Here is a 16,913-nt window from a genome sequence, read left to right on the forward strand (position 1 = left end):
CTGTAAAATAGACAAAGAAAGATGTTATATAATGTTGAAAGGGTGAGTTTATCAAGCAGATATAATATTCATAAGTATGTTCACAATATAAGAGCACTGAAATATACAAAGCAAGTATTAATACCCAAGTAGAAAAATAGATACAATATAACAGTATTACAGGACTTCAATATCCCATTTTCAAAATGGATAGATCATCCACACATAAAATCAACATGGGAACAGTGAACTTAAATTACATGATTATCTGGATGAACTTAACAGGCATTTACAGAACATTCCATCCAGCAGCACCAGATATTGTGTTGAGAAGCTGCAGCTGGTGTGCTGAATTAATAATATGCATTTTATGACCTGAGTAATGAGGGAGAATAAGCCAGTTACACAGATTCAGCAGGCATGTCCCTCTGTATCTGAGCTTCTATATTTGCAAAGTGAAACCCACAGGGTTGATTTTATTGAAGGCACAATTTCAATATATTTGCATAAAAGAAATAGAATCACAAGATTTGTTTCTTCCAGACCTCAGAAGTAGGGGAAGATGGGATACAAGGAGCTGAAAAAATGGCAATCCTCAAACCCATGTCACCAGTGAGAGAAGGAGCTACATAGCAGCGTAGCAAACATCTATTATTTAAAAGGTGCTTGGAGGCAGAGTTACTAACTTTTCATTGAACTCACTCTAAGTAGTTATGTTAAAAGGTTCTCTGGGAAAAACCAAGTGGGAACCTACAGTGGAAATACTAACTCCTTATCTAAATGCCCAGCTTTTGGTTTGAACAGGGTTATGCCTAGACAGCAACTTAGGAAAACAAAAGGCATTTTTCTCATCAAAAATACAAATTCTTCTCTAGAGCACATGAAATATTCTCCAGAATAAATCATATGCTAGGTCACAAAACAAGTCTTAAAACAGTTAAGAAAACAAATAATATCAAACATCTTTTCTGACTACAATGGTAAGAAAGCTAGAAATTAATTATAAGAAAAAAAAAACTAAAAAATTTACAAATACATTGAGATAAAAAAATATGGTCTTGAGAGAACAAGCTGGCAGAGGAGTAAGTGGATGCGGAGTACATCTTTCCTCACAGATTCATCAGAAATACAACTTCAGATACAGAAGTGCATGCAGAACACCAGCTGAGAATGAATAGAAGTACCTGACCAACAGAAAATAATGTATAGAATCATGCAAAACTCCATAGGATGAAGGAACTGGGGGGAGGGGAAACAGGAGTGTTAGTAGGACTGGACCTGCCCTCAGCAGGTGAGAGAACTGAAGCAGGGGTCCAATCCCCATATCACAGCAACTGTCTGAGCCAGAAGAAACATTTAAGGCTGAGAGTGAAACAGATGATCTGTGGCAGCCTAAATGGAATGAGAATCAGACAGTTCTTGCTGCAGCCATACATAACCCAAACAGGGACACAGGTCCCCTGGAAGGTGCAGCAGGTGGGAGCTGGAGTTTAGGCATTGTGGAGCAAACCCAGGGTGAGGGCTGCTGTTGACAGTGGCGAGACACATGGAGGATGTGAGGGAGAAGATTGTGGTGGGAAATGCCTGTGGAGGAAAGCCAGGCAGCCCTGGAAGCAAAGAGATACTGCTGAGTCACACGTAGCAGGTGAAGCCATTACGATAGCCTCTCTCTCCCCACCTGCCAGCATCAGCAGCTGAACGATAGAGAGGCCTGCCCATAAAACACCTGAGACACTGAACTACAGAGTAGAACCCCACCCAGGGTGTTACTTTAAGTAACTGATGTGCCAATCTACAGAGTAGGACCCCACCCAGGGTGCCTCTTTGAGTGCCTGATGTGCCTATCTACAGAGTAGGACCCCAACCGGGGGGGTGGGGGGTGGGTGGGGAGGCTCTACGTGCCTGATGCACTGAACAACAGAGAAGGACCATAGGCAAGGGAACCCTCTAAGTGCCTGACCGGCATAGCTACAGAGAAAGACTGGCCAAAGAGGCCTTCTGATCGCCAACTAGATGAGGCTCCAAAAGAAAAGATACTGATAAAGTGGAGGCAATTGGTGTCCCTGCACATTTGGCGCCGCCAGGATCCCTGTAAGCCAAGCAGCTATGCCACCTTCATGATCAACTCTCAAAGTCGTTCATCTATGCACCCAGGGTCCCTTCAGTTGTGTCCAACTCTTTGCAACCCTCAAGACCATGGCCTGCCAGGCTTTTCTGGCAGGGGGTTTCTCCAGGCAAGAATACTGGAGTGTATTGGCCAACACTGGTTGCCATACCCTTCTGGAGCACTATATTTCCTGCTGCCCTAGCAACCAACTCCTCTGAGTACCAGGTACTGCCAGAACCCCTGTGACTCAAGCAGCTGCACCACCTCCACACCTGGGCCTCATAGGGCAAAGCCAAGTACTCCAGAAGCAAACGCCAGTGAACAACCCACATGCAGAGGTGGAAATAAAACCACAATTGAAACCCAGGGGCAGTGTGGCTAAGGAAAAAGACCCAAAACCTTCCCACAAGCTGTACAATCTCTAGATTAAATCTACATGATCAACTAGGCATATTCAGTGTCTATGGAATATATAAAAGAACACTGAGAGCTCCCTCAAAAGAAAACACACTAGTTCTGATAGCTGTAGACATTGGAGGCAAGAGCACACAGGAGTAGGACCAGATTAGAATCTGAGCTGCCTCCACAGCAGGTCCAGAGATTAGCACAGCATTGGAGGGCATCCTGGAGAGGTGAGGTGTACTGAGACTCCCAGCGAGGGAAAGAACTCTGACAGCAGTGACTCAAGAAAACCATATATTTATTTATTTTTAACTTGTTCTGTAGATTCTTTTGGATTTTTTTTTCTCATTTTTCCCCTCTTCTCCATCTGTTGTAGTAGTTGATTTTATTAGCATTATTAAATCTAATTAAGCTTTTGAGTATTTTTTTTTAAAGTCACGTTTTCTATTGTTGTTATGAAACTGCCTCTACATTGGGCTTTTATAGTTCTGTGGAGTTTCCTTTTTTTTTTTTTTTTCCTTTCTTCCTCCTTTTTTTGTCTTTTCTCTTTTTCATAATTTAAAATTTTTAACCTATTATATTCTTCTACCTTTATTCCTTCGTTTGCTTTTCCTACTGTTCTTTTCCCCTTGCAGCTAATCTTTAATGTATATAAATCTTCTTCTACCTCTATTTAATTTTGCATATCTATTCTTTCCTTATTTTCTTTCTTTTCTTTCCTCTAAACATTTGTTAGTTTTGCTTTCATTGCTTTGTTCCAACTTGGCACCTTGCTTTAGATTTCTTTTCCAGTTTCCCCCTTAGTTAGTTTTGTTCTTAGCTGGTAAATATATTTTTTAATTTCCTTGGTTCACTGGGTCAATCTATTGTACTTTATTTTTGTTAGACTGTTTTTTCACTTTTCATACGGGTGTATATATCTGTATATTACATTATTTTCAGTATTGTTTGCCTGATTTTGTAACTGCCATTTGTCTTGGATTCCTTTTTTTAAAATCTCACTTAATGCCATAACAAACCACTTGTGGAATCTTTGTTCCTGACCAGAGATCAAGCCCTGAGCCTTTGGAGTGGTAGCACTGACTCCATGAACCTAGACTACCAGAGAACTAACCTCAGGGAGTATCAAATAGTGAGAACTCATATAAAGGAAGCCACTTGAATGCAAGACCCAGCATCACCAAACCATCAGTAGAACCTTATTCAGGACGCCTCATCTAAACAAACAAAACAAATTTACAAACCCAGCCATCAACAGACAGGATTATCACCTCACTCAGCCTTGCCCATCAGAGGAAAAACAAACAAAAAACTCAGCACAAATGTTAACCTATACAAAGCTTACATAAACCACTGGACCAACCTTAGGAGGGAGGAAACCAAAAGGAAAGACAAATTCAACCTTGAAGGCTGGGAAAAGGAGACTTCAAACAGAATACATTAAAAAGAATAATGAAAAGGCAGAGAAATACTACGCAAGTGAAGGAACAAACCAGAAACACACAAGTCCAAATAAATGAAGAAGAAATAAGCAAACTATCTGAAAAAGAATTCAGAATAATGATAGTAAAGATGACCAAAAACCTTGAAAACAAAGGGGAGAAAATGCAAGAATCAATTAACAAATACCTAGAATAATTAAAGAATAAACATACAGAGACAAACAACACAATTACTGAAATTAAAAATACCCTAGAAGGAATCAATAATAGAATATCTGAAGCAGAAGAATGAATCAGTGAACTGGAAATAACGTGGTGGAAATAACTTCCAAATAGCAGGATGAAGTAAAAAGAATAAAAAGAGATTTGGATAGTCTCAGAGACCTCTGGTACAATATCAAATGCACCAACATTCGAATTACAGGGGTCCCAGAAGAAGAAGAGAAAAAGAAACTGTATGAGAAAATTTTTGAAGAGATTATATTTGAAAATTTCCTCAACATGGAAAAGGAAATAGTCAATCAAGTCCAAGAGGCACAAAGAGTCCCATACAGGATAAACTCACAGAGAAACACATCAAAACACACACTAATCAAACTAACAAAGACTAAACACAAAGAAAGTATATTAAAAGCAGTAAGGGAAAAGCAACAAGTACATACAAGGGGAAAACCCTTACCCATAACAGCTGATCTTTCAGTAGCAACTCTGCAGGCCAGAAGGAAATGGCAGGATATGTTTAAAGTACTGAAAGGGGGAAATCTACAACCAAATTACTGTACCCAGCAAGAATCTTATTCAAAACTAATGGAGAACTAGAAAGTTTTATAGACAAGAAAATTTAAGAGAATTCAGTACCACCAAACCAGCTTTCCAAAATGTTAAAGGGACTTATGTAGTCAAGAGATACAAGAGAAGAAAAAAAAAAAATCTACATAATCAACCCAAAACAATTAAGAAAATGGCAATAGGAACATATATGTCAATAATTACTTTAAATGTAAATGGATTAAATGTTCCAACCAAAAGACACAGACTGGCTGAATGGATAGAAAAACAAGACTCATATATATGCTGCCTATAAGAAACCTACTTCAGCCCTAAAAATACATAAAGACTGAAAGTGAGAGGCTGTATATTCCATGTATATATTCTGTATTCCACACCAATATATTCCATGCAAATGCGAAGCAAAAGAAAGCTGGAGTAGCAATCCTCATATCAGACAAAATAGACCTTAAAATAAAGAATATTACAAGAGATAAGTAAGGACACTTCATAAAGATCAAGGAATCAATCCAAGAGGAAGACATAACAATTGTAAATATATATGCACCCAACATAGGGGCACTTCAATACATAAGTCAAACACTAACAAACATAAAAGGAGAAACTAACAGGAACACAATAATAGGAAGACTTTAGCACCCTACTCACACCAATGGACAGATAATTAAAACAAAAAAATTAATAAGGAAACAAAGTCTTAAATGATACATTAGATGAGATGGATCTCATTGATATTTGCAGGATACTCCATCCAAATGCAGAAGAATATACCTTCTTTTTAAGTGCACATGGAACATTCTTCAGGATAGACCACATCCTGGGTCACAAATCAAACCTCAGTAAATTTAAGAAAATTGAAATCATATCAAGTATCTTCTCTCACTGCAAAGCTAAAACTGTAAGAAACACAGACACATAGAGATTAAACAACATGTTTTGAAATATTTAACAGGTTACTGAAGAAATAAAAAGGGAAATAAAAAATTTCCAGAAACAAATGACAATGAAAACATGACAACTCAAAATATATTGGATGCAGCAAAAGCAGTTCTAAGAGGCAAGTTTATAGAAATACAATCCTACCTTAAGAACCAAGAAAAATTTCCAATAGACAACCTAACTTTTCACCTAAAACAACTGGAAAAAGAACAAAAAAGCCTCAAAATTAATAGAGGAAAGAAATCATAAAGACCTGAGCAGCAGTCAATGAAAAAGAATGAAAGAAACAATAGCAAAGAGTAATAAAAGTAAAAGATGGTTCCTTGAGAAGATAAACAAATTAGACAAACTTTTAGCCAGACTCATCAAGAAAAATATAGAGAATAACTAAATAAAAAAATTAGAATTGAAAAAGGAAATGTTACAACAAACAATGCAGAAATACAAAGGATTATAAAACACTATTATGAACAATGATATGACAATAAAACGGATAACTTGGGAGAAATGGACAGATTCTTGAAAAGTTCAATCTTCCAAGACTGAACCAGTAAGAAATAGAAATTATGAACAACCCAATTATAAGCACTGAAATTGAAGCTGTGATCAAAAATCTCTCATAAAACAAAAGCCTAGGACCAGATGGCTTCACAGAAGAATTTTATCAAAAACTTAGAGAGGAGCTAATGTCTATCCTTTGAAAACTCTTTCAGAAAAAATTGCAGAGGCAGAAACACTTCCAAACTCATATTATGAGGCCACCATCACTCTGATACCAAAACTAGACAAAGATAATACAGAAAGAAAACTACAGGCCAATATCACTAGTGAACATAGATGCAAAAATCCTGAACAAAATTTTAGCAATCAGAGTTCAGCAACACATCTAAAACTCATACACCATGATCAGTTTGGATTTGTTCCAGGGATTAAAGGATTCTTCAATAGACAAGTCAATGTGTTACACCATATTAACAAATGGAAAGATAAACACCAAATGATCATCTCAATAGTTGCAGGAAAAGCCTTTTATAAAATTCAGTACATATTTATGATTAAAACTCTTCAAAAAATGGGCATAGAAGGAACCTACTTGAACATAATAAAGGCTATATATAAAATATGATAAGCCTACAGCAAATGTTATTCTCAATGGTGGAAAACTGAAAGAATTCCCCATAAGGTCAGGAACAAGACAAGGGTATCCACTTTCACTATTATTCAGCATAGTTTTGGAAGTCCTAGCTAAAGCAGTCAGAGAAGAAAAAGAAATAAAGTGAATCCAGATCAGAAAAGAAGTAAAGTTCTCACTGTTTGCAGATGACATGATACTGTACATAGAAAACCCTAAAGATAGTATCAGAAAATTACTAGAACTCATCAGTGAATTTAGCAAAGTCGCAGGATACAAAATCAATATACAGAAATCACTTGCATTTCTATATACTAACAATGAAAAATAAGAAAGAAAATTTAAAGAATCAATCCCATTCACCATTGCAACAAAAAGAATTAAATGTCTAAGAGTAAACTTACCTACAAAGACAAAAGAACTTGTACACAGAAAATTATAAGACACTAATAAAATAGATCAAAGAGGACATAAACAGAAGGGGAGATATACCGTGTTCCTGGGTAGGAAGAATCAATATTGTGAAAATGACTAACTATTAAATGCAATCAACAGATTCAATGCAATCCCTATCAAATTCCCAATGACATTTTACACAGAACTAGGACAAAAATTTTCACAATAAATATGGAAACTCAAAAGACCTCGAATAGCCAGAGCAGTCTTCAGAAAGAAGAATAGAGCTGAAGGAATCCACGTTCCTGACTTCAGATTATATTACAAAGCTACTGTCATCAAGAGAGTGTGGTACTGGTACAAAAACAGAAATGTAGACCAGTGGAACAAGTTATAAAGCCCAGAAATAAACCCATGCACCTATGGGTACCTTATTTTTGACAAAGCAGGCAAGAATATACAATGGGGAAAAGATAGCTTCTTCAATAAAAAGTGCTGGGAAAACTGGACAGCTACATGTAAAACAATGAAATTAGAATGCTTCCTAACACCATGCACAAAGATGAACTTAAAATGGATTAAAGACTTAAATGTAAGACCAGAAACTTTAAAACTCTTAGAGGAAAACAGGCAGAACACTTGATGACATAAATCAAAGCAAGATCCTCTGTGGCCCACCTCCTAGAGTAATGGATATAAAAGCAAAAGTAGACAAGTGGGACCAGATTAAACTTAAAAGCTTTTTCACAGTAAAGGAAACTCTAAGCAAGGTGAAAAGACAACCCTCAGAATGGGAGAAAATAATAGCAACTGAATCAACAGAAAAAGGATTAATTTCCAAAATATACAAACAGCTCATACAACTTAATCCCAGAAAAACAAACAACCATTCAAAAAGTGGGAAAAAGAAAAACCTAAACAGACATTTCTCCAAAGAAGACATGGCTAAGAAACATATGAAAAGATGCTCAACATTGGTCATTATTCAGTTCAGTTCAGTTCAGTCACTCAGTAGTGTCCGACTCTTTGCGACCCCATGAATTGCAGCACTCCAGGCCTCCCTGTCCATCACCAACTCCCAGAGTTCATTCAAATTCATGTCCATCGAGTCAGTGATGCCATCCAGCCATCTCATCCTCTGTCGTCCCCTTCTCCTGCCCCCAATCCATCCCGACATCAAAGTTTTTTCCAGTGAGTCAACTCTTCATATGAGGTGGCCAAAGTACTGGAGTTTCAGCTTTAGCATCATTCCTTCAAAGAACAACCAGGGCTGATCTCCTTCAGAATGGACTGGTTGGATCTCCTTGCAGTCCAAGGAACTCTCAAGAGTCTTCTCCAAAAGCATCAATTCTTCAGCACTTAGCCTTCTTCACAGTCCAACTCTCACATCCATACATGACTGCTGGAAAAAGAGAAATGCAAATCAAAACTGCAATGAGATATTACCTCACACTGGTCAGAATGGCCCTCATCAAAATGCTGGGGAGGGTGTGGAGAAAAGGGAACACTCTTGCACTGTTGGTGGGAATGTAAATTGACACAGCCACTATGGAAGATGGTATGGAGATTACTTAAAAAAAAAAAAAAATAACAACAACAACTAGGAGTAAAACCACTGTATGACTTGGCAATCCCACTCCTAGGCATATACCCTGTGGAAACCAAAATTGAAAGATACACATGTATCCCATTTTTCATTGAAGCACTGTTTACAATAGATAGAACATGGAAGCAACATAGATGCCTACAAGAGATGAATGGATAAAAATTTGTGGTATATATACACAATGGAATATTACTCAGCCATAAAAAGGAACACATTTGAGTCAGTTCTACTGAAGTGGATGAGTCTAGAACTTTTAATACAGAGTGAAGTGAGTCAGAAAGAGAAAGCAAATACCGTACTCTAATGCATATACACGGAATCTAGAGAAACAGTACTGAAGATTTTATTTATAGAGTAGCAAGGGAGAAACAGACATGGGGAACAGACTTATGGACATGGGGAGAGATGAGGAGATGGTGAAAAGCATGGAAAGAGTAACATGGAAACTTACATTATCGTATGTAAAATAGATAGCCAATGGAAATTTGCTGTATGGCTCAAGAAATTCAAACAGGTGCTCCGTATCACCCAGAGGGGTGGAATGGGGAGAGAAATTGGAGGGAGGTTCAAAAGGGAATGGATATGGCTGATTCATATTGAGGTTTGACAGAAAGCAGTAAAATTATGTAAAGAAATTATCCTTCAATAAAAAAAAAATTAAAATATGCTCTTGAACAACAAATAGGTAAAGAAAATTTAAAAGGGGGTAAAAAATGTCTTGGGACAAATAAAAATAAAAACACTCCATTCTAAAACTTTTGCGATGCAGCAAAAGTAGCTATGAGTAATGTTCTTAGTGATGAACACCTATATTAAGAAAAAAAGGAGCTCAAATAAACAACCTAATTTCACACCTCAAACAACTATAAATAGAAGAACAAACTATCCCAAAACTAGGAGAAAAAGGACATAACAAGGATAAAAATGGATATAAACTTGATAGACATTAAAAAGATAAAAGAAAAGATCATTAAAACTAAAAGCTGATATTTTAAAGAAAATATAAGCATAATATGCAAATAGAGCAGCAATGGCATGAAAACAAACAAAAGATCAGTGAAACAAAATCAAGATCCAATAATTAACCCTCTCATATATAGTAAATTAGTTTGACAAAGGAACCAAGAACATACAATGGGGAAATAATAGTCTCTTCAATAAATGGTGTTGGGAAAACTGGATAAACACATGTAAAAGAACGAAGGTAGATTATTAATAAATTCAACTCAAAAAAGTTTAAAGAGTTAATATAAAACCTGATGCTATAAAAACCCTGGGAGAAAACAAGGTAAGCTTCCTTGATGTTAGTGCTGGTAATAAATTATTGGATTTGGCAAGAAAAACAAAGGCAGTAAAAGCAAAAAATAAATAATTGGGACCACATCAAACTGAAAAACTTTTGCTCAGCAAAGGAAATGTCAACATAATAAAAAGGCAACCTAAAGAATGTAAGAAAATATTTGCAAGTCATTTCTGATGTAAAGCTAATATCCAAAATACATCAAAAACTTACAGAAGGCATGAGGAAAGAACCAAACAATCTGATTAGAAAATGTGTAAAAAAATTGAGTAGTTATTTTTTAGAAGAAGACATACAAATGGCCAGTAGGTTCATGTAAAGATCATAAATATCACTAATTATCAGGAAATTTTGTGCACTATTATTGAGAATGTGGACTTCCCTGGTGGCTCAGATGGTGAAGCATCTGTCTACAAAGTGGGAGACCTGGGTTCGATCCCTGAGTCAGGAATGTTCCCTGGAGAAGGAAATGGCAACCCACTACAGTACTCTTGTCTAAAAATTCCATGGATGGGGGAGCCTGGTGTCCATGGGGTCACAGAGTTGGACACAACTGAGCGACTTCACTTCACTAGTGAGAATGTAAATTGGTACATGGAACAACAGACTGGTTCCAAATAGGAAAAGGAGTACATCAAGGTTGTATATTGTCACCCTGTTTATTTCACTTATATGCAGAGTACATCATGAGAAATGTTGGACTGGATGAAGCACAAGGTGGAATCAAGATTGCCGGGAGAAATATCAATAACCTCAGATATGCAGATGACACCACCTTATGGAAGAAATGGAAGAAGAACTTAAGAGCCTCTTGATGAAAGTGAAAGAGGAGAGCGAAAAATTTGGCTTCAAACTCAACATTCAGAAAACTAAAATCATGGCATCTGGTCTGATCACTTCATGGCAAATAGATGGGGAAACAGTGTAAATAATGACAGACTTTATCTTTTTGGGCTACAAAATCACTGCAGATGGTGACTGCAGCCATGCAATTAAAAGATGCTTGCTCCTTGGAAGAAAACTGATGACCAAGCTAGACAGCATATTAAAAGCAGACATTACTTTGCCAACAAAAGTCCATCTAGTCAAGGCTATGGTTCTTCCAGCAGTCATGTATGGATATGAGAGTGGGACTATAAAGAAAGCTGAGCACTGATGCTTTTGAACGGTGGTGTTGGAGAAGACTCTTGAGAGTCCCTTGGACAGCAAGGGTATCCAACCAGTCCATTATAAAGGAAATTAGACCTGAATATTCACTGGAAGGACTTATGTTGTACCTGAAACTCCAATACTTTGACCACCTGATGTGAAGAACTGACTTATTTGAAAAGACTGTGATACTGGGAAAGATTGAAGGCAGGAAGAGAAGGTGATGACAGAGGATGAGATAGTTGGATGACATCACCAACTCAATGGACATGAATTTGAATAAGTCCCAGGAGTTGGTGATAGATAGGCAGGCCTGGCGTGCTGCAGTCCGTGGTGTCACAAAGAGTCAGACGTGACTGAGAGAATGAACTGAACTGAACTGAACTGAAATTGATACAGTCAAAATGGAAAACAGTACGGCAGTTCCTGAAAAACTAAAAATAAACTGCCATAAAATTTCACTTTTGGGTATATCCATAGAGAAAGACAACAGGATATTAAAAGGATATGTGGACTCTGATTCTCATTGCAGCATCATTCACATTAGCTAAGATACAGAAACAGAATGCTGTTCAATTAAAGAATGGATAAAGAGAATGAATGGAATATTATATAGCTGTGAGAAAGAAATACTGCCAGTTGAGACTGCATGGATTGATCTTAAGGGTGTTATGCTAATTGAAATAATTCAGAGAGAAAAATATAAATAATGCATGGTGTTTTCATATGTGGAATGTTGCAAAAGTGAAACTCATAGAAACTGAGAATAGAAAGTTGGTTGCCAGGGACTGGAAACAAGAAGAGATCCATAAAAGGGTACAAACTGTTCATTGCAGTACTGTTTATAATAGCCAGGACATGGAAGCAACCTAGATGTCCATCAGCAGAAGAATGGATAAGAAAGCTGTGGTACATATACACAATGGAGTATTACTCAGCCATTAAAAAGAATACATTTGAATCAGTTCTAATGAGGTGGATGAAACTGGAGCCTATTATACAGAGTGAAGTAAGCCAGAAAGAAAAACACCAGTACAGTATACTAACACATATATATGGAATGAAGAAAGATGGTAATGATAACCCTGTATGCGAGACAGCAAAAGAAACAGATGTATAGAACAGTCTTTTCGACTCTGTGGGAGAGGGTGAGGGTGGGATGATTTGGGAGAATGACATTGAAACATGTATAATATCATATATGAAACGAATCACCAGTCCAGGTTGGATACATGATACTGGATGCTTGGGGCTGGTGCACTGGTACCACTGATGCTTGGGGATGGTACAGGGAGGGAGGAAGGAGAGGGGATCAGGATGGGGAACATGTGTATACCTGTGGCGGATTCATGTTGATGTATGGCAAAACCAATACAATATTGTAAAGTAATTAACCTCCAATTAAAATAAATAAATTTATATTAAATAAAGAAAAAATACTAGGCCAAATATTATACAGGGACAAAGTATACAAAATGTTAACATTTATTAAGCTTCTAGAATTAGATTTAAATTTGTGCCATTCTAGTTATAGCTTACACTTGAATGAGTAAATTCACTTTTTCCCAGGAGTACATTTAATGTACTAACTTGAAATGTAAGGAGATGAAAATAATTAAAACAAAAATTACAAGTTAAATAGAAGCCTGATACTTTAAGATCTTATTTTAAATATTTTTTTCTCTGTAAAAAACAATATGGCTTTATGTTTAGAGATTTCTTATAGACAATAAATAAAATAATTCAATTTAAAAAGGGGGGTACAAACTTTTAGATTTAGAGTGAATTATGTCTGAGGATCTAATAGAAAACATGGTAACTATAGCTAATAATAATATATTATATCACTGAAATTTGCTGAGAGTGTAGAACTTAAATATTCACATACATATGCAAAGATAAAAGTGTTGGGTATTTTAACTAGATGGTGGAAATCTTTTCACAATGCATATGTATACCAAATTACTGTGATATGCACTTAGATATTTTATTTGTCAACAATTTTATTTGTCAACTATACATCAATGATACTGGGGAAACTTTATGTATTCAGTGTGAAAAATAGTATTTTAAACAACCTTTACAAATATTCCACTAAGATATCTGTGAAAGCAAGAATATAGATGCAAACTCAGTACTATATCACTAATGGGGAGTTTGATGTCAGAATGTGGGGGAAAAAATCTCCCAGATGCACATACATCTAAAACAAACCTGCTCATAGTTCACTCCTCTTGGCACACTCAGGCTTCCTCACAATAAAGGCAACACTAGAATCAAGATCAAGAGGTTTGATGATTTGTCCTCTAGATTTAGAGACTCAGAGTATTGAATAGCTCAGAAAATTGCTTCCTCCCTCCTATATGACCAGAGGGAACACTAGTCACCTATGACCTGCCCTGAGACTGTCCCTTTGTGATTGTTTAGCACTTTTCTACAGCTCTTAATGCAGTGACTCTTTGGTCATTTTATTTTATTTGTTTTTCTCCCTCTATGCAACATACTCTTTGGAGACAAGGATTATTTCTTAATTATCTCTGCATTTCTACTTCCCTAGCATATTCTTTATGACACAGAAGCTCATAATAGATGTTTGCTGAGTTGAAATAATGCAGTTAAAATTGAATTAGTGTTTTTTATTGTATGAAATATTGTTATATATTTGCACAGGAAAAAGTTATAAAAGCATTTACTGTGATTCATAAATAGATGATTTCACTATAAATTATTTTTCTTAAAGTATAAGTTTCCAGAAAATAAACACATCATTCAGATTTATAAATAAAACAAAGCAGCATGCATCTGTACCTGGCTGTGTTACAGACTGTGTAATGTTATTTCCAAATTAATAAAATTACATTTCCATTTCTCTAAATAACAAGAGTTTCTTTCTATAGTGCTGGCTTCTGTGAACGATAAGACTTTTATCAATTTCTTAAGTCAGATTTCTAGAAATCTTACTTTCTTGTGCTTATAATGCTTTCTCATTGCTGAATTATATTTTGTCATTTAATCACGTAATCAGTATCTTACTACAGAATCTTCTTTTCATATTTAGGATATAGCAATGCCTGGCAGCCTACATCAGATTAACTTAGCAGGCATGCACACAAAATGCCCTAATAACCAGTTCTTCTGCCTTCTGTTTCACTCCCTTGACATTTAATTTAATCTCCATGCTACAATAAAATACATATATGGCCAGATCAATACTTTGCTTAAAGTCCATTGATGGCTCCTATCACTTAGACTCCTTCTGACATAATTCTCATGTTTATAACTCATGTTTAACTCATGACTTCTGATGATATAATTCTTGCCTATCTCCCTTTAAATATTATCTCTCATTACAACCCTTTCCCATCAAAGTAATACTCAAAGAACTCTATACCCCTCAAAATCTTTGAAATGTTGTCTTCCAGTCAAATCAGCTGATTACTTCAACTGATTTGTCTTCTTCTGCCTCACCATCCCTTACATATATTTTTTCTAGGAGAATCAACAAGCTAGCTATTCATTTTTGTATGGTATCAGTATAGAATTTCCAAATTTGCTTGCATATTGAGTGCAGCACTTTCACAGCATCATCTTTCAGGATTTGAAATAGCTCAGCTGGAATTCAATCACCTCCACTAGCTTTGTTAGTAGTGATGCTTTCTAAGGCCCACTTGACTTCACATTCCAGGATGTCTGGCTCTAGGTGAGTGATCACACCATAGTGATTATCTTGGTCTTGATTATCTTGGTCTTATTTAACTTACATGCAGAGTAGATCATGAGAAACGCTGGGCTGGAAGAAGGACAAGCTGGAATAAAGATTGCCTGAAGAAATATCAATAACCTCATATATGCAGATGACACCACCCTTATGGCAGAAAGTGAAGAGGAACTCAAAAGCCTCTTGATGAAAGTGAAAGAGGAGAGTGAAAAAGTTGGTTTAAAGCTCAACATTCAGAAAACGAAGATCATGGCATCAGGTCTCATCACTTCATGGCAAATAGATGGGGAAACAGTGAAAACAGTGTCAGACTTTATTTTGGGGGGCTCCAAAATCACTGCAGATTGTGATTGCATCCATGAAATAAAAAGACGCTTACTCCTTGGAAGAAAAGTTATGACCAACCTAGACAGCATATTCAAAAGCAGAGACATTACTTTGCCAACGAAGGTCCATCTAGTCAAGGCTATGGTTTTTCCAGTGGTCATGTATGGATTTGAGAGTTGGACTGTGAAGAAAGCTGAGCACCAAAAAGAATTGATGCTTTTGAACTCTGGTGTTGGAGAAGATTCTTAAGAATCCCTTGGACTGCAAGGAGATCCAACCAGTCCATTCTGAAGGAGATCAACCCTGGGATTTCTTTGGAAGGACTGATGCTAAAGCTGAAACTCCAGTACTTTGGCCACCTCATGTGAAGAGTTGACTCACTGGAAAAGACTCTAATGATGGGAGGGATTGGGGGCAGGAGAAGAAGGGGAGAACAGAGGATGAGATGGCTGGATGGCATCACTGACTCAATGGACGTGAGCCTGAGTGAACTCCAGGAGTTGGTGATTGACAGGGAGGCCTGGAGTGCTGCAATTCATGGGGTCACAGAGTCGGACATGACTGAGCGACTGAACTGAACTGAGTATAGAATTTGCATACTTCTATTATTTTACTTATTTTATTCTATTATAATTATTTATCCACATGTCTGTCTCTTCTTCTCTTTATTTCCCTGCATCCAAGCCAAGAACCTTGTGTGGGTGTACTCAGTTGCTCAGTCATATCTGGCTCTTTGCAGTCCCATGGACTATAGCCCGCCAGGCTCCTCTGCCCATGGAATTTTTCAAGAAAGAATACTGGAGCAGGGTGCCATTTCTTACTCCAGGTAATCTTCCTGACACAAGGATCAAACCCAAGTTTCTTATGTCTCCTGCATTAGCAGGTAGATTGTTTATCACCAGTGTCACTTGGGAACCCCATCAAGAATCTTGGTGTTTAGTCACCAAGTCAATCCTGTACCAGTCAGTTGTTCCATACGGGGTTCTAACTGTTGCTTCTTAACCTGCATACAGGTTTCTCAGGAGACAGGTAAGATGGTATGGTATTCCCATCTCCTCAAGAGCTTTCCACAGTTTGCTATGACCCACATAGCTGAGAATCTTATTGGTCTTAAATCTACAGTGTATAGAAGAGTAACTGACATGTAATTAACTCAGAATAAGGATTAGTTAGGTCAATAATTTTTAGTTTTTTAAGACACTAAGACCTTATTTAATCAAAAATTTAGATTTTTGCCTCCTCTGAACCTTCTATGATTTTAGACAATAATTGTGAGTGATATTACTCAATATCTGTTTGTCCAATATACATTTATGTTCATATTTTGCATGACAATAATATAAAGATATATTATAAAATCATGTGTAAAACAAATGTGAGGATGAGAAAATCTTTTCTATTTTTTTCCACATCCTGAATGAATCTTCTCAAATAATTTTGTTGTACTATACTAGAATATACTACCTATTCTAATTCAGGGCTATTGCTATTGTTGAACTGACAAAAGAATCAATTTCTACTGTTTAGGGTTTTCTGTTTTTATTTTCTGGAGATCATAAACTTGAACTGTTATTTCTTCACAGCATGAGAGGAAAGAAGATAATTTTTTTTTTTTTTATGACCACAG

Source organism: Budorcas taxicolor, chromosome 4 (genome assembly GCF_023091745.1).
Source record: "Budorcas taxicolor isolate Tak-1 chromosome 4, Takin1.1, whole genome shotgun sequence".
NCBI lineage: Eukaryota > Metazoa > Chordata > Mammalia > Artiodactyla > Bovidae > Budorcas > Budorcas taxicolor.